The following is a 19,538-nucleotide window of genomic DNA, read 5'->3' as shown; positions in this document are numbered from 1 at the left end:
TCAGGCGCTGTACCCTAGAGCCAGTGGGCTCTACTTCCCCAAGTTGTAGCCGCCGCAGGCGCTGACGCTCGCTTCCTTCATCTCGGCCTCAGAGACGCCGTTGTTGCAGATGTTTGCGAATGCCCTCATGTGCTTCATGCCATACTGAGTGATTGATCCGCAGTGGGACTCGAAAACCCGCACCTGACAAGTAATGGGCATCAGCACAGAGTAATTCATCAGTAACAGAAAGAATTATGGATTAATTTAAATACTAAGAAACTATTAAACTCACCATCCTCTTCAAACAATCCCAGTCATCGACTAATGGTTGGCCTGAGCTTCTAGGAGCCTCAAGCATTGAAGGCCCATTTTCAAATCCAAACAGAAGCTTCCCGATGAAATTGACGCTGCTGTCGAGATGCTTCCTGTGCACCACAGTTTCTTTGATGTCCCTGATGTTAGCGCTACATATATATTTCTGTTGTAACATCCCTGTCACGTGTGGAGATATGTTAGTTTAGTTTGATAAGCATCCTTGTAACCGATCTGATCTGTTTATAAAGATCAGATCGTTCCCTAACTTCTCTCACACGTGATCAACAACCATGTACCTATCTTGCCGTTGTCGGCCTATATAAACACGAACCCGAGCCCGAGACAAAGGGCATCGATTCCACCCAAACCTAACGAGGTATCATCACATGGTATCAGAGCCTCTCTTCCACAAAACCAATCTATGAGCCTTCCATCCTCATCCATCGCCATGGCCAATCCTCTGCCAAGCCAGGGAACGGCCGAGAAGCTCACGAGGGACAACTTCCTCCTATGGGAGACACAAGCTATCCCGGCGATCCGTGTTGCTCGGCTGATGGGGTACCTAGATGGAACCATCAAAGCACCGCCGGCCACCATCTCCGTCGACAAGGATGGCGAGAAGAGCGAGATGGCCAACCCCACCTACGAAGCGTGGATGCAGACGGACCAGAACGTCCTCTCCTACCTGGTGAATTCTCTGTCCAGGGAGATCATGCTGTCCGTGATCGGCATGAAGACATCGTCTGCCGTATGGACTGCAATAAGGTCCATGTTTGCCACCCAGTCGAGGACCCGCATCGCCAACCTCCGGGTCAAGCTCGCCAACACCAAGAAGGAAGGGAAAACCACCTCCCAATACTTCGCCCAGATGAAGGCGATTGCTGATGAGCTGGCAGCTGCGGGGCGGAGGATAGAGGAGGACGAGCTGGTTGAGTATCTGCTCGCCGGTCTCGATGATCCCTATAATCCGCTCTTCGCAGCCATTGGAGCCAACCCCGACAGCAAGCTAACCGTGGGGGAGCTGTACTCCCAGGTGACCTCCTACGACAATCACATGGAGATGCTCGGTGTCCCCACTCACGGGGGCTCTGCCAACGCTGCCGCGCGAGGACGCGGTGGACCACGCCGGGGTGGCCAAGGAGCGCCCCGTGGACGTGGTGGAGGAGGCCGTGGCTATGGCCGTGGTCGAGGCCGCCAGCAAGGAGGCGGCAATGGCGGACGCCGCGGTGGCGGCGGCGGCGGACGTCATCAAGGCAGCGGCGGCGGCAACGACCGCGAACTCATCGTCTGCCAAATCTGCGGCAAGGCAGGCCATCCTGCCTGGAAGTGTTGGCACCGCTACTCTGATGATGAAGAAGAAGATCAGGAGAAGGGTGTCAACGCCGCCTACGGTATCGACACCAACTGGTACTCCGACACCGGCGCCACCGACCACATCACCGGGGAGCTTGATAAGCTCACCATGAAGGAGAAGTACAACGGCCACGACAAGATTCAAGCGGCCAATGGAACAGGTATGAACATCAGCCATGTTGGTCATGCATTCGTTGATTCCCCATCCAAAAAATTACATCTATACAATGTTCTTCATGTTCCATGTGCCTCAAAAAATCTTGTTTCTGTCCATCGCTTTACTTTGGATAACGGTATCTTTGTTGAATTTCACCCGTGGTTCTTCTATGTCAAGGATCAGGTCACGAAGAAAATTCTGTTTAAAGGCCGATGCATCCGAGGTCTCTACCCATTGGTATCATCATCATCAAGCACGAATAAACAAGCTCTTAGCGCCACCAAGCCTTCAGCTACCAGGTGGCATGATCGTTTAGGACATCCTTCGTTCAAAGTCGTTCAAAAGATTCTTAGGAAATATGATCTTCCTTTTTCTAGCAATTCTAGCATTGAGTCGGTTTGTGATTCATGTCAAAGAGCAAAAAGTCATCAACTACCTTACACAAGGTCCACTAGTGTGTCAACCTCCCCTCTAGAACTTGTATTCTCAGATGTTTGGGGACCTGCACCATCCTCTGTAGGTCGGTTTTCATACTATGTAAGCTTTATAGATGACTTTAGTAAATTTTCATGGATATTTCTTCTCAAGAAAAAATGTGAAGTATTTCAAGTTTTCAAGAACTTCCAGAATCTTGTTGAACGTCAATTTGGTAAAAAGATCATTGCCATACAAACTGATGGGGGCGGTGAATATGAAAAACTAACTCCCTTCTTTCAAAGCATCGGCGTTTCTCATCATCTCTCATGCCCTCATGCCCACCAACAAAATGGCTCCGCAGAACGGAAACATCGCCACATTGTAGAAGTTGGGCTTGCTCTTCTTGCCAATGCATCCATGCCATTAAAATTTTGGGATGAAGATTTTTCTACCGCCACTCATCTCATTAATATGCTCCCCTCCAAAGTCATCAACTATGAAACACCTATGGAACGTTTACTCCACCAAAAACCCGACTATGCATCTCTTCGTGTCTTTGGGTGTGCCTGCTGGCCAAACCTTAGACCCTATAACCAACGCAAATTAGCCTTCCGATCTAAGCAATGCGTCTTCCTTGGTTATAGTAATATGCACAAAGGTGTGAAGTGCTTAGAAGTCGCCTCTGGCCGAGTGTATATTTCCTGAGACGTTGTGTTTGATGAAACAGTTTTCCCATTTTCCAAACTTCATCCCAACGCCGGAGCTCTCCTTCGCCAAGCCATTCTTCTACTTCCAGAATCTCTTCAGAATTCATCGGAACAACTTCCTGGGGAGCAACAATGTACTGATCTAACACCTGATGTTTCACCTTTTGTTCCCATAGTGTCTCCGCAGGTGCACCAGCAAGATGCAGGAGCAAATTTGGAGCAAAATGGCTCAGATTCGAGCTCAAACGGTGAAAATAGTGATCTGGGGCAAAACGACAGCCCTGGGACAGATCCCGATGATGATTCATCCGCGATCTCCGAAGATTCCGCCCCGGGATCGGCTCCTGCATCGGGATCTGCGCGTCAGACAGGCGATCTGCCTCGATCTCACGCGGGCGAACCCGCGTCGTCCACGTCGACGCCTCCTGCGGTGTCCCAACCGGCGCCTCCTATCCGTGTCTACACGCGTCGCGCCCCAGCTCCACCGCCTGGGCCCACGCGGCCCACGCCAGCATCTGGTCGACCAACCGGCACTGTTTCTGCGTGAAGCGGGCCAATCGGTGACTCTCCCGCCCGTGACAGCCCAATCATTGGCCCATCATGTCGCCAGGAGGGGCGCGCTTCTCCACCACGATCCTCTGCACAGGCGCATCAGCAGCAGGGGGAGCCAGGGCCAGGATCTTCTGCGAATGATGCTCCTGCAGCCGAGCCTGTGTATCGCACCAGGCAACAAACTGGAAAACGCAAGCCAAAGAGGTATACGGACGGTGCAGTTCGCTACGGTCTCTCTTGCATTTCTGAAGAACCTGCTACGTTACAAATTACACTAGCTGATAAGAATTGGAAAAATGCTATGAATGATGAATATCATGCACTTGTAGAAAACAAAACTTGGCATCTAGTACCACATAAGCAAGGCATCAATCTTATAGATTGTAAATGGGTATATAGGGTCAAAAGAAATGCTAATGGAACAATAGATAGATATAAGGCCAGATTAGTAGCTAAAGGTTTTAAACAACGATATGGCTTAGATTATGAGGATACCTTTAGTCCTGTTGTTAAAGCTGCTACTATTAGACTTGTTCTAGCTATTTCAGTTTCTAGAGGATGGAGTCTCAGGCAATTGGATGTAAAGAACGCGTTTCTTCACGGTGTTCTGGAAGAGGAAGTGTATATGAAGCAGCCACCAGGCTATGAAGATCCCCGTGCACCATTTCATGTGTGCAAACTTGATAAATCTTTGTATGGTCTCAAGCAAGCTCCAAGAGCATGGTTTGCCAAGCTAAGTTCAAAGTTACAAGAGCTTGGTTTCCTAGCATCTAAGGCTGACACGTCACTGTTCATTTACAATAAGTCAGGTATCACCATCTTTGTGCTAGTATATGTTGATGACATTATTGTCACAAGCTCCTCAAACAAAGCAATTACTTCACTTCTCAAGGATTTGAGTTCAGCTTTTGCACTCAAGGATTTAGGTGACTTGCATTATTTTCTTGGCATTGAAGTTAGAAAATTAAGTGATGGTGTTGTACTAACCCAAGAAAAATATGCATCTGATTTATTGGCTAGAGTGGGAATGAAGGATGCTAAGATAGCACCCACGCCTCTTTCATCATCAGAAAAATTGTCAGCCTTTGGAGGTGATGCACTTGGACCGGAAGATGGCACAAGGTACAGAAGCATAGTTGGAGGACTTCAGTATTTAACTCTTACCCGGCCAGACATTGCTTTTTCAGTCAACAAGGTATGCCAATAGTTACATGCACCAACCACTGTTCATTGGACAGCTGTGAAAAGAATATTGAGATACATCAAAGGGACTACAAGTCTTGGTTTGACATTTAGAAAGTCTTCTTCCACATTAGTGAGTGCTTTCTCAGATGCTGACTGGGCAGGTTGTGTAGATGACAGAAGATCTATAGGTGGTTTTGCTGTTTATTTTGGTCCTAACTTAATCTCTTGGAGTGCCAGAAAACAGGCCACAATTTCTAGATCAAGCACAGAAGCAGAGTACAAATCTTTGGCAAATGCCACAGCTGAAGTAATTTGGATTGAGTCTCTACTTGGAGAACTTGGTGTTCAAAGGATACGAGTATCCTGTTTATGGTGTGATAATATGGGAGCAACTTATCTTTCTGCTAACCCTGTTTTTCATGCAAGGACGAAGCACATCGAAATTGAATTTCATTTTGTAAGAGAAAGAGTAGCAAACAAATTGCTTGAGATCAGATTTATTCCCTCAGGGGATCAAGTGGCAGATGGTTTTACAAAGGCCTTACCAGCACGGCAACTTGAAGAGTTCAAGCACAATCTCAACCTTAGAAAGGGTTGTGATTGAGGAGGGGTGTTAGCGCTACATATATATTTCTGTTGTAACATCCCTATCACATGTGGAGATATGTTAGTTTAGTTTGATAAGCATCCTTGTAACCAATCTGATCTGTTTATAAAGATCAGATCGTTCCCTAACTTCTCTCACACGTGATCAACAACCATGTACCTATCTTGCCGTTGTCGGCCTATATAAACACGAACCCGAGCCCGAGACAAAGGGCATCGATTCCACCCAAACCTAACGAGGTATCATCACACCTGAGAACCCTCAGCTTCTCTTCTGATCGCCCCTTTAGCTGTTCATACTGAAACAAGAAGATATATTAGCAGAAAATTTTGGCAAAAAAGAAGAACATGTACTACGAAAATCGATGTGCAGAACTTGAGCCTGTCATGAGACAACACGAGATTAAGCTGAAAGTTAGTATCTGAGCTCAAACCTTCTCAAGCTGGATGCTATTGTTTCAGAGTTTACTATAACTTCTCAACACCATGAAGCTACATTTGTATTTAGATGCTTAAGGTCACCCTCCTATAATTTCTAAGATTTCCATAATTCTATTTATGAGCTTCTCGTTAAATCTTACCCCACCAAATACTCTGACTGGCCAATACGAAAATTAGGTTGGAAAACTATTCATTATTTATCCTGATGATGAATTCAGAAAACCGGATATTCAATTTTACTTACAAAGTCATCCGAAATATTTCCACCTTATCTCTAGAGTTTCTATACTCTATTTATAATATCCTGAGTAACCAAATTTCAAGATTTATGATCCAGTACATGTTGTGTACCCTTGCAGTATTTGCATGCAGTATCTGTAGGAGTTCATGAGGACGTAGGCATAGCCTAGTGGTTGGGGTCGCAGTGGTGCACCCCAACGACCAGAGTTCGAATCCTGTCAGGAGCGAATTTCTGGAATTCTCACGCCCATGTCCCGCTTCTACTATATCATTTAGTGTCTAGTTCCTCCTAGCACTAATTCATTTTTTTTTTATCTGTAGGAGTTCATGAGTCATAGCAAACAAAGATTCATTGTTTATACCCCAAAAACTAAAAGCATTATTTCAACAAGAAACGCTTGGATCTACATGCAGCCACCACAGAAGTGAATGTCCAAGGTGATAGGTTATAACCAATAACAGAGAATATATGATCTAGACGGGAGATAACTGGGCTAACTGAGACTGAAGAAACAGCTGGAATTTACCCTCTTCCACATGAACAGAAGATCCGCATCTCTTTGATTGATTGCACCATCCAGGCTAGGCAAAAGCAGCTTGTTAGTCTTGTTGACATTTGCAGGATCAAAACCTTGATACAGGAAAAGCTTCTCATCCTTGAATGTCTTGTCACCATACTCCATAACATGAGAACCCATATTGACCTTATCTGAGTTTGAAGTTCTCCTTTTAACCTGCCCAAGAAAGCAGTGAATAGATGCCACTAAACAAAATGAAAAAGGTGTACTTGAGACTTACCACATCGTATTGATCCTTGATTGTTTCCTCCTTTAGGTTGTGAGTTTGGATGTAAAGTAGGATCAAATGGTTCATAACAGAAAGTCTCATGGTAATAGGCACCTGATAGAAGAACATTTCTCTAGCAGATGATACTTCCCAAGCCTATCCAGTATCCACTCATCTTTTGTATTTGCACATCTTTGCTACTTACATTTAGAAGTGCAGTGTGACTTATAAATTATTTATGTGTTAGTTAGGTTGCTCATGACTGTACTAACACACACTCATGTTGTGCCATCTAGTGTGATAATGCTTCCTTAAAAGCAACAAAATATGAAAGCATGTCTTGCAGAGGGTGGTAAAGTATGAACTCCTTATGAATAGGGTCTGGAAACCAGGCTGCAGACATAAATCTCCAGTACACATACAAGAGCGGAGGAAGATGAAACTAAAATACAGCAGGTTAATAATGATAAAAAAATTCAACATGGGAAATAGTCCAAACATAACCATACAAAGTATTTCTGATGTAAATCATTCGACTATATCACATTCCAGAGAAAACTAAAAACTCGAATACATAAGCTCTGTCGGCATACTTTTGACAAATGCGTAAAAGGATGCAGGTTTATAAAACAGGGGCCGGGCATAAGATATTTCAAATGATGCTTACCTGTCTTCCATCCAAGAAACACTATAGACGTCAACCAAACAGGTAAGGAATTCATGAGGAGGTGGTGGTTTCATCCCAGGGCAGTATGCAGGATAACTACTTTCGGCTGCGTTTGCTGCAGTTGTAACATAAATATTAAGATCTTGTGGCATTATTCCCTCAAAAATGCTGCCACTTTCACAAGCTTCAACATAAATAACCTGCCAAGATTGTAATTTCAGTTACAGATAGACTCTAAGAATACTGTTTCGGATTAAAAAAACTATACTAATTTTAACGGAAAAAAGAGAAGAAAGAATATTATACCATTTTTGAGTAACTCTTGGAAGCATGCTTTTCTTTTAACACCTTAATGAAGTCGTCAGCATAAAGATATGGCAGGTTGGGCATACCTACAAACTTGCTAAGGTTAGCTAAGTTACACACAAGCAATCAGCTAAATAACAAGGTTTATGCACCAAGAACACCAGGGCCCCCATGGTCCGTGTAATAGATGAAGATGTGGTCGCTTGGTTTGCTGTTTATCACCTTCTTACTCCCTCCAGTAACCGCAGTTTTGTTGCCCATGAGAATAGCAAAGAAGTTTTCGGTGCTTGGATTTACGAAAGGGTTGCTTGGATTTACGAAAGGGTTGTTTAGATGTATACATTATTTATTCCTTATTTAAAATTGGAAAAAAAAATTCATTTCATGCATTCATAGATCTAATCAAACATCACTAAAGCCAACAAATCATTCTCCGAAAGAACAATCTGTTATAAGGCATGAAAGTAGAATTACGCCGTGTGCAGTCCTGTTTGAGACTAAAATTAAACGGAACAGACGGAGCCAGAGGTAATACCTTGGGAACACCAGCGTAAACATCCTTGCCTTCAGGATGGTTGATGATGACTCCGCGTCTTGGGTTTTGGGGATCGTGGGCGATATCGTCGTACATGAACACCCCAATGTTTTCCTCCTTCACTCCTCCCTTCTTCAGAATCTGGTAGGCGTGGCACACATCGGCCTGTCGTGCATCAAGAACACCACAACGTTGAGTAAGAAACCCATAAAATTGTTCAGTGATAGAATTTCTACCAAGCACATGCTATCTAGAGTATATACAGCGCAGCATTAAGTTATTATGAGTAATGACCATAATCCCTCGAATTTGAATGACCCAACTGACGAGGGAACACCTCGGCAATGCCTACGTATTGTAGACTTGGGTTTCGGGAGAGAGCGACGATGGAGATTCCGGGAGCGAGATTAGGCACACGACGTACCCAGCTTCGGGTCCCCTCGGTGGAGGATCCCTACGTGCTGCTAACAATCCAGTATATGATCATCGATGTGTTTACAGGGTGCCACCGTAGGCGGAGCTATGTTGTCTATCTCTTCTCCCCATTTCGGGTGCCCTGGCTAGCTTTATATATGCAACCAGCCTAGGGTTTTACAAGAGTCCTAGTCGACTACTTCTTCGGGTTGGCTTGTTGGGCCTTCTCCATATTGGGCCGAGCCGATCCAGGTATACTAATAATGGGTACCCGAAGGGTATACCCATGTCAGTAGCCCCCGAGTGTCTAGGGAAGTCGAAGACTTGCGTAGAGACTCCAAGCATAATCATCTCCAAAGGCGAGGTCCATGTCGTAGATCATGTGTAGCATAAATGATATCGACGATTCTCGAAGTTATTTTTCTATCGGGTGCGCGACAGCGCTCCCGATGGGAGTAGCCCCCAAGTCTATGGGTAAGTGCTTGCACTTAGGCATAGACTCAAGTTGTACTACTCGATGAAGAACTTAACTATATTTCTGGAGGACTTGATGAAATCCATGTGCTCCCGATGGGAGTAGGCTCCGCTCGAATCGTAGAATCGAGTTGAGTCTACAAACCTTGATTGTCATAGATGATGTCGAAGTTATTTTTCTATCGGGTGCGCGGCCAGCGCTCCCGATGGGAGTAGCCCCCGAGGCTACTGATACGTCTCAAACGTATCCATAATTTCTTATGTTCCATGCTACTTTTATGATGATACTCACATGTTTTATACACATTATATGTCATTATTATGCATTTTCCGGCACTAACCTATTGACGAGATGCCGAAGAGCCAGTTGCAGTTTTCTGCTGTTTTTGGTTTCAGAAATCCTACAAAGAAAATATTCTCGGAATTGGACGAAATCAACGCCCAGGGTCTTATTTTTCCACGAAGCTTCCAGAAGACCGAAGGGATCACGAAGTGGGGCGACGAGGCGCCGCCACACTAGGGCCGCGCGGCCAGGGCTGGGCCCGCGCCGCCCTAGCGTGTGGGGCTCCTGTCAGCCCTCCGACTCCGCCCTTCCGCCTACTTAAAGCCTTCGTCGCGAAACCCTCTGTACCGAGAGCCACGATACGGAAAACCTTCCAGAGACGCCGCCGCCGCCAATCCCATCTCGGGGGATTCAGGAGATCGCCTCCGGCACCCTGCCGGAGAGGGGAATCATCTCCCGGAGGGCTCTTCATCACCATGATCGCCTCCGGATCGATGTGTGAGTAGTTCACCCTCGGACTATGGGTCCATAGCAGTAGCTAGATGGTTGTCTTCTCCTCATTGTGCTATCATGTTAGATCTTGTGAGCTGCCTATCATGATCAAGATCATCTATTTGTAATGCTACATGTTGTGTTTGTTGGGATCCGATGAATATTGAATACTATGTCAAGTTGATTATCAATCTATCATATATGTTGTTTATGTTCTTGCATGCTCTCCGTTGCTAGTAGAGGCTCTGGTTAAGTTGATACCTGTAACTCCAAGAGGGAGTATTTATGCTCGATAGTGGGTTCATGCCTCCATTGAATCTGGGACAGTGACAGAAAATTCTAAGGTTGTGGATGTGCTGTTGCCACTAGGGATAAAACAGCAATGCTTTGTCTAAGGATATTTGTGTTGATTACATTATGCACCATACTTAATGCAATTGTCTGTTGTTTGCAACTTAATACCGGAAGGGGTTCAGATGATAACCTGAAAGTGGACTTTTTAGGCATAGATGCATGCTGGATAGCGGTCTATATACTTTGTCGTAATGCCCTGATTAAATCTCATAGTACTCATCATGATATATGTATGTGCATTGTTATGCCTTTTTTATTTGTCAATTGCCCAACTGTAATTTGTTCACCCAACATGCTATTTATCTTATGGGAGAGACACCACTAGTGAACTGTGGACCCCGGTCCATTCTTTACATCTGAAATACAATCTACTGCAATTGTTCTTTACTGTTCTTCGCAAACAAACATCATCTTCCACACTATACATCTAATCCTTTGTTTACAGCAAGCCGGTGAGATTGACAACCTCACTGTTACGTTGGGGCAAAGTATGTTGATTTTGTTGTGCAGGTTCCACGTTGGCGCCGGAATCCCTGGTGTTGCGCCGCACTACACTCCGTCACCAACGACCTTCACGTGATCCTTGACTCCTACTAATTCGATAAACCTTGGTTTCTTACTGAGGGAAAACTTGCTACTGTACGCATCACACCTTCCTCTTGGGGTTCCCAACGGACGTGTGTTAACTGCACGCATCAAGCACTTTTTCTGGCGCCGTTGCCGGGGAGATCAAGACACGCTGCAAGGGGAGTCTCCCACATCCAATCTCTTTACTTTGTTTTTGTCTTGCTTTACATTACTTTATTTACCGCTTTGTTTGTTCTCTATATCAAAAATACGAAAAAAATTAGTTGCTAGTTTTACTTTATTTACTGTCTTGATCTCCATATTAAAAACACAAAAAATTAGTTACTTGCATTTACTTTATTTAGTTTGCTTTATTTACTACTGCTAAAAATGAGTAATCCTGAAGTTGAAGTTCGTTCGTTTAAGCAACAAGGTGGAGAAAGCTTTAAAGATGCTTGGTATAGAATTAGTGATGCTCATCATAGGTGCACTAAGAAACACTCCACTATTATCCTACTTAGGAACTTTTATGTTGGTATATCTAGCTGGAATCGGTATGTTCTTGATACTCTTTCGGGGGGTAATTTCCTAGGTACTCCTGCTTTAGAAGCTAGTTGCATCATTGAGAGCCTAGTTGGAATACCACCTATTAATGAAACTAAAATTGAAATCTCTCTTGAGGATGTCATGAAAAAGTTGGAAGCCATAGAGAAAAATCTTCCAAGTGTTGATACTAAACTGGGAATATTACTAGATAATACTGATAAACTTGATAAATCCCTAGGAGGAATTAATGAAAGAATTTCTATTTTAGAAACTTGTGCTATCCATGATAATCAAACCCATAGGATTGGTAAACTTGAAGAAGCTATGGTGTAACATCCCAAAAATTTCAAAACAAAACAAATGAATTTCCCTAGTTCCAAATTTTGGGACCAACAAAAACTTTTATTGAATTAAGTTTGAGGCATAGTGATCTTGCTTAATTCTTGTGAAATTGCCATGATTGCTTGTTATAGTAGTTTGAAATAATCTTAAACCCTAAACCTCACCCCTCTTTTCACCATCCTAGTTAAAATAAAATAAAAGGAAATTAAATAAGAAAAAGGCATATGTGCCTATGGCTATATTTATAAATCCTTACCCTAAGCTCTTCTACTTTGTTTAGAGATTTGGAAAACCATCATACACCCTACCTAGTGCTTAGCAAAACAAATCCAAGTTGAATCCAAAGAAAATAACAAGAAACTAAAAATGCCATAGAGGCATATGAGAGTAAAATGCAAATTTATGAATTTAAGAATTTTGACCCTAAGACATGTTGTGAATGGTTGGATCACTCCTATATACCATTTCAACACTCAACAACCTCTTTTGGGTCAAGCCAAGTCAAATTAAAATTCAAATGCAACATATGCATAGAGGCATATGTGGCACATAGCCATAATACCCAATTCTTGTTCTATGACTTTAAACCTTGACCAAATGATGGGAAACCATCTCTAAACCTAACCTAATACTAACTTGACCTTAACACATGCCCAAGTAAAGCAAAGCGAACAATTTACAAGAATAATAAAATTGGACACCTCACCTCTTATGTGTTATGGCCATTTTTGCAAATCTTTGAACAAGACCTTTTGAAATGGTTTCAATGGTTTGGAAATGTTTCTAAACTAATAAGAATCACCTTAGAGTCAAGAAAAGTCAAATCAAATGGAGAGAAATCAAATGGTGAGAAAATTCCATTTTTCCCTCGCATACACTTTGGCCAATTTTGCAAATCTTCACCCAAGGCCACCATTGCTTGATCTCTTGCTTGTAGAATGCTTATATATGATAAACAAACACAATTGCATCAAAGAAACAAGAATCAAACCAAAGCAAATCTCAAAACCTTCACACATATGATAATGGTCATATGTCACCTTTTTATTTTCTTCACCACTTTGCCCCTCTTTATCTTTTTATTCCTCAACCAAACTTGGCAAACTATGGCCACCTCATCCAAGACCAAGTGATGATGAACAAATTTTGTGTTGACCATCATCCCTGAAGTTGACTAGGTTGACCAGAAATGAAGTGTCAAGAGGGGACCCGAGAGTGAAACCTAGATCACCTCCAATTTGGAAATTTGCAAATCTTCTTCAAATGGAATACCACCACCACCATTCTAACACTTAATTAATATGTTTGAACTCCACCAAAAAGAATTTCGAATTTCAACCTTTATTTTCATGCGGCCATTTCATCGAGCACCTGGCAGGCAGTTTTCCAGAATCTGGTTACATCCTATTACACACTGGACTCTTGCCTAAACCTCCTTTAACCTGTGATGATCACACTCCCCTGCAGCCCCTGCATCAAGCCCAGTACTTGCACCATCGATTAAAGCATGGAGGAAGACCTAAACAATGCTTGCCGTGCACCATGCCGGCCACACATGCACTTGATCGATCTGAGCCCCTCCTCTCTCCTACACCATGTCTAATAGCCTCTCTGGAACATAAGGACTCTGCCAGTACACGGCCTGAGCTCGCGCGACCACGGCATTGGCCAGAACGCGCACGCCCCGAACGCGCCAGAAACGTGCCAGGCACGCGGTGAGCGTGCACCATCACCATCCTGGACGCGCCAGAGCACGCCGTCGCCTGGACGCTGTCGTCCTTCCCTTCCCATCCACTTGCGCGTGCACACTCCACACCCTTCCAGTACCTCGCCAGACACCGCCATTGGCCGTCGCCTGCGCCGTAGACGAAGACATGATCAAAGTTCTGCCGCGCCCGTACTGAGAACACTCGAGCATTGCCAGCACGCTCCCGTCCTCCCTCTGCTGTCCCTTCAAGCGCGTTAGCTCCGCCTAGCCGTCGCCTACACGACGCGCATCATAGCTTGCCCCTTCACGCCTCCGACCGCCATCGCCATGCTTGCCCCTTCACAGCACCCGCCGGACTCCTCACCCTCCTATAAATAGAGCTCCCCCGCCCCTTCTTCCTTCACACCATCTGCTCCCCTACCTCTCCTCGACCTCCTCCACCTCTTCTCCCCGCGGATTACGCCACAGAGAGCTCCAATTTCATCGCCGATCCCCGCCACAGTAGCTCCGCACCGCCGTCAAAATTAGCCCACCTCAAGCTCAGCCGCCGGTACCAGTAGACGTCTCGTCATCGACAACGTCGCCTAGCCTCCGCGCCAGCCCCGCGGGAACCTCCGTCACGCCGCTGACCCCCTACCTCGCCGGCACAGCAAGTCCTCTCCCCCGACGGTGACGACGATCCACAGTCGTCCGATCCATCTCTAATCCGACGGCCAACATCGCCAGGTACCGATTCGGTGATTTAAAGCCACTGACGAGTGGGACCCTATGTCAGCAGGCCTGCGTAGTAACTGGGCTGCTTCTCCGTTTAAACCCCTTTCGGCCCACTAGTTTCCCGCGCAGCCCAACAGATTTAAACCCTGTATTAATTTGATTCAACCATTTTCAATTCTGGCCTGTGTTATAAATTGAATAGTTCAAAATCTACAAATCCAAATCCTGTGATTCAAAATGTTCCAGAAAGCTTATGAATTGATCTAGCTAACCCCACTGGTCTCAACCTCATATCTTGTGTAGAACTTGTATAGCAAAAATAACAAACCAGAGACTTTTCAGTATTCAAATAAATCTTAAAAATCAACCATTTTGAATTTTGAAGTGAATCCAATTGCAATAATTCAAATTTAACAAACCCTAATTTACTATGTAAAAATATGATATAGGTTCTGTACATGATCATGGGCTAGAAGCAAAATATTGGCTATGTAGTCAATACTAGTCCATTTAAACTATAGCAAATTTTAGGAATTTAAATCTATGAGGTGTAGCACCTCATTTAAATCATTTTCTCAAGTGATATGAAGTAATGTGATGACCTCTATTGCTTAGGCTCATACTTGCTCACTTGTGGAAATTTAAATCAATGTAGTATTTAAATTGCAATGGTTATTTAAATCACATGAGATGCTGAATCTCATTTAAATCATTCCTCTCAAATGATAAGTGGGAAGTGTTGACCTTGGTCCACATGGTATCATCCCTGGTTATTTGAGAAGATTAACTCTTAAGAAGAATTCAATGAGAGGAAATTATTTCTCCCAAACCAAAGAGAAACCCTAATTCCAATTTTCAATGAGAGGAAATTATTTTCCTAATATTAAATAAAGAAACCCTAGCATAATTTGGGAATAAATGTTAAGTAGTGATGCTAGATCAATTGTGTGAGCCAATAAGGCTAATTAAGATTGCTTAAGTGTTGTTTGGTGATTGTATCCTCGTATTCGTTTATAGACGCTAGTACCGGAGACTATCAAGAGGAAGAGGTCTTCTACCAGGAGGAAGAGCCAGAAAACTTTGATCACCTCACCAATCAAGGCAAGCTAGACTAATGCAAGCTATTTTTGTTTGCAAGCTAATATTCTTGCAAAGTGCAAAGCTCTACAAGAGCAAGGCATCCCCACCTTTTATTTTATGCTTAATGCTCCTATCCCAAGTTTTTACTTTACAAGCTTTACTAAATTTTATTTATCAAAGTACTTTTTGATTCATGATTCATCTAGTTTAGTATGGAGTAGTACAAGAGTATCAAACTTATCCTAGAGCAATACAAGTTGCTTAGCACCCCTCATGACTAGTTGCTAGTGCTCAATATTAAAAGTAACTACTCTAGATGGGAACTTGTGAAAACCAATGACTTTGAAAACCTTGGAATGATGAGTCATTCTATTGAAAGATTTTGAAGGTGAATATGACTTGTGAATGACTTGGTGAATTTTACCAAAAGCTGATGGTTGGGTTCGGATGCGATACCATTCCAATTTTACAAGTACCCCCACAATACCTGAATGCGGGTAAGGCTTAGCTGGAAATTTATGTGTCTTAGTATGGGTTCCCTCTAAAACAAGCGTCATCGGGGTTATGCCGGAGGCTGCCTCTACAACAAAAGGAATGATGTGAAATGACGTGAAATGAGGTGAATGTCCGGCCCAAGCCCTGTGCGGTTCCCAGTGCCGATCGTCTGTCTTCACTGGGAGGCCAAGCTCATGGGGAGAGGTGCCTATACTAGGGTATGTAAATGAAAGGTTAGGATTGGTAGTTCGCGTACTGCGTACGATAAATCAGGGCCAGTTACCCCTGACGAACTATTGCAATTGTTGTGCCACAAGTGTACAACCTCTGCAGAGTGTAGAACTATTCGAATAGCCGTGTCCACGGTTATGGACGGTTGGAAAGGCCATACTGTTCCGTCATCAGACCATTTTCAAAAATGTGACATATGACTTGTGACTTGATTTTGAAAGGTGAATGGTGAATTTTGAATTAAATCACAACAGAGTTGTGGGAATGACACTAATGTTCCCACTTGAGTTAGTCTAGGGATTCAAGCATCTTTACTAAATGTTTATGAAATAAACTTGGCTTTATGCAAATAAACCTAGAGCTTAGTATCCCCTTACTAAAATTGATAGTGCTTACACTAGTATTAGTTTGCGAGTACTTTAAAGTACTCATGGCTGTGTCCCTGGCTATTCAAATGGCCAGACTATGAAGACGAGTACCAGAACCCGGAAGAAGGACAGCAGGACGTCTACGACAACTAGGATCACTCCTGACGTCAACAGTTGCTCGTGGAATAGATGGACTACTACTACGCTATTTCGCTTCCGCTAGGTGTTATGTAATGGATCAATAGAACTTCTATTATTGTAATGAGACTGGATCATGTGATCCTTTATTTGTAAGACGATTATGTGTTGTAATGAATGATGTGTTGTGATATCAATCTATTATGTCTCGCAAAAACAATATTCCTGGGATTGCGAGGAATGGCATAATAGGCATCTGGACTTAAAATTCCGGGTGTTGACATATGGGAACATTGGGTTCAACTTTTTCTTCTCTTAAATTTAAGGAGAAAGCTTATGTGGGCAAGGAGCAAAAATTCATGTATGTCTCTAAGGTGCCTAAGCCAAAGAATTATTATAAGCCTAAAGCTGATAAAACCCTTAGTACCACTATGGGAAATTTAGATAATGGAGCATCTAAGGTACCCTCTGCAATAAGTTGTGTTTGTAAGGAAAATTATGATGTCGATGCTTCATCTCTTGATGTTACTTGATTCACACTTTCTGCGCCTAGCTGAAAGGCGTTAAAGAAAAGCGCTTATGGGAGACAACCCATCATTTTACTACAGCACTTTTGTTTTATATTTGAGTCTTGGAAGTTGTTACTACTGTAGCAACCTCTCCTTATCTTTATTTTATTGCATTGTTGTGCCAAGTAAAGTCTTTGATAGTAAAGTCAATACTAGATTTGGATTACTGCGCAGAAACAGATTTCTTGCTGTCACGAATTTGAGTAGAATTCTCTGTAGGTAACTCAGAAAAATCCGCCAATTTACGTGCGTGATCCTCAGATATGTACGCAACTTTCATTCAATTTGAGCATTTTCATCTGAGCAAGTTAAGTGCCCCAGAAAAATTTGTCTTTACGGACTGTTCTGTTTTGACAGATTCTGCCTTTTATTTCGCATTGCCTGTTTTGCTATGTTTGATGGATTTCTTTTTTCCATTAACTTTCAGTAGCTTTGTGCAATGTCCAGAAGTGTTAAGAATGATTATGTCACCTCTGAATATATGAATTTTCAATTATGCACTAACCCTCTAATGAGTTTGTTTCGAGTTTGGTGTGGAGGAAGTTTTCAAGGGTCAAGAGAGGAGGATGATACAATATGATCAAGAAGAGTGAAAAGTCTAAGCTTGGGGATGCCCCCGTGGTTCATCCATGCATATTTCAAGAAGACCCAAGCGTCTAAGCTTGGGGATGCCCAAGGCATCCCCTTCTTCATCGACAACTTATCAGGTCACCTCTAGTGAAACTATATTTTTATTCAGTCACATCTTATGTGCTTTACTTGGAGCGTCTGTTTGTTTTTATTTTTGTTTTGTTTGAATAAAATCGGATCCTAGCATTCTTTGTGTGGGAGAGAGACACGCTCCGCTGTTGCATATGAACACATGTGTTCTTAGCTTTATTCTTAATGTTCATTGCGAAGGTTGAACTACTTCGTTCATTGATATATGGTTGGAAACGGAAAATGCTGCATGTGGTAATTGGTATAATGTCTTGAATAATTTGATACTTGGCAATTGTTGTGCTCATATAGATCATGTTTAAGCTCTTGCATCATGTACTTTGCACCCATTAATGAAGAACTACATAGAGCTTGTTAAAATTTGGTTTGCATGATTGGTCTCTAGAGTCTAGATATTTTCTGGTTAAGGTGTTTGAACAACAAGGAGACGATGTAAAGTCTTATAATGCTTACAATATGTTCATATGTGAGTCTTGTTGTACCATTTATACTTGAGTTTGCTTCAAACAACCTTGCTAGCCTAGCCTTGTATTGAGAGGAATTCTTCTCGTGCATCCAAATCCTTGAGCCAAAAACTATGCCATTTGTGTCCACCATACCTACCTACTACATGGTATTTCTCTGCCATTCCAAAGTAAATTACTTGAGTGCTACCTTTAAAATTCTATCCTTTGCCTTTACAATACATAGCTCATGGGAAAATAGCCTTAAAAACTATTGTGGTATTGAATATGTACTTATGTATCTTATTTCTTAATAAGTTGCTTGTTGAGCGGTAACCATGTTTCGTGGGACGCCATCAACTTTTACACCTTTGTTGAATATCATGTGAGTTGCTATGCATGTTCGTCTTGTCTGAAGTAAGGGCGATTTTCATGATCAAATGGTTTGAGTATGCATATTGTTAAAGAAGAACATTGGGCCGCTAACTAAAGCCATGAATCATGGTGGAAGTTTCAGTTTGGACACAAATCCTCAATCTCTTATGAGAATATTATCTGTTGTTGAATGCTTAAGCATTAAAAGAGGAGTCCATTATCTGTTGTCTATGTTGTCCCGGTATGGATGTCTAAGTTGAGAATAATCAAAAGCGAGAAATCCAATGCGAGCTTTCTCCTTAGACCTCTGTACAGGCGGCATAGAGGTACCCCTTTGTGACACTTGGTTGAAACATATGCTATGCAATGATAATCCGTGTTAATCCAAGCTAATTAGGACAAGGTGCGGGCACTATTAGTATACTATGCATGAGGCTTGCAACTTATAGGATATCTTATACATAACACATATGATTTATTACTACCGTTGACAAAATTGTTTCTATGTTTTCAAAATAAAAAGCTCTAGCACAAAAATAGTAATCCATGCTTCCCTCTGCGAAGGGCCATTCTTCTACTTTATTGTTGAGTCAGTTTACCTATTCTTTCTATCTCAGAAGCAAACACTTTTGTAAACTGTGTGCATTGATTCCTACATGTTTACCTATTGCACTTGTTATATTACTTTGTGTTGACAATTATCCATGAAATAAACATGTTGAAGTTGAAAGCAACCGCTGAAACTTATATCTTCCTTTGTGTTGTTTCAAAGCTTTCTACTAAGAATTTATTGCTTTATGAGTAACTGTTATGCAAGTCTTATTGATGCTTGTCTTGAAAGTACTATTCATGAAAAGTCTTTGCTATATGATTCAGTTGTTTACTCATTGTCTTTACCATTGCTTCGAATCGCTGCATTCATTTCATATGCTTTACAATAGTATTGATCAAGATTATGATAGCATGTCACTTCAGA

The 19,538-nt window shown here is 42.7% G+C and overlaps 1 pseudogene; it reads right to left on the bottom strand.

Moving 5' to 3' along the window:
* On the bottom strand, positions 1 to 13,566 carry LOC124671533 (annotated as a pseudogene).
* Positions 13,567 to 19,538: the final 5,972 nt, after the last annotated feature.

This window comes from Lolium rigidum, chromosome 7 (assembly GCF_022539505.1).
Source record: "Lolium rigidum isolate FL_2022 chromosome 7, APGP_CSIRO_Lrig_0.1, whole genome shotgun sequence".
Taxonomy (NCBI): Eukaryota; Viridiplantae; Streptophyta; class Magnoliopsida; order Poales; family Poaceae; genus Lolium; species Lolium rigidum.
This window is presented reverse-complemented; position numbering and strand designations above follow the sequence as displayed.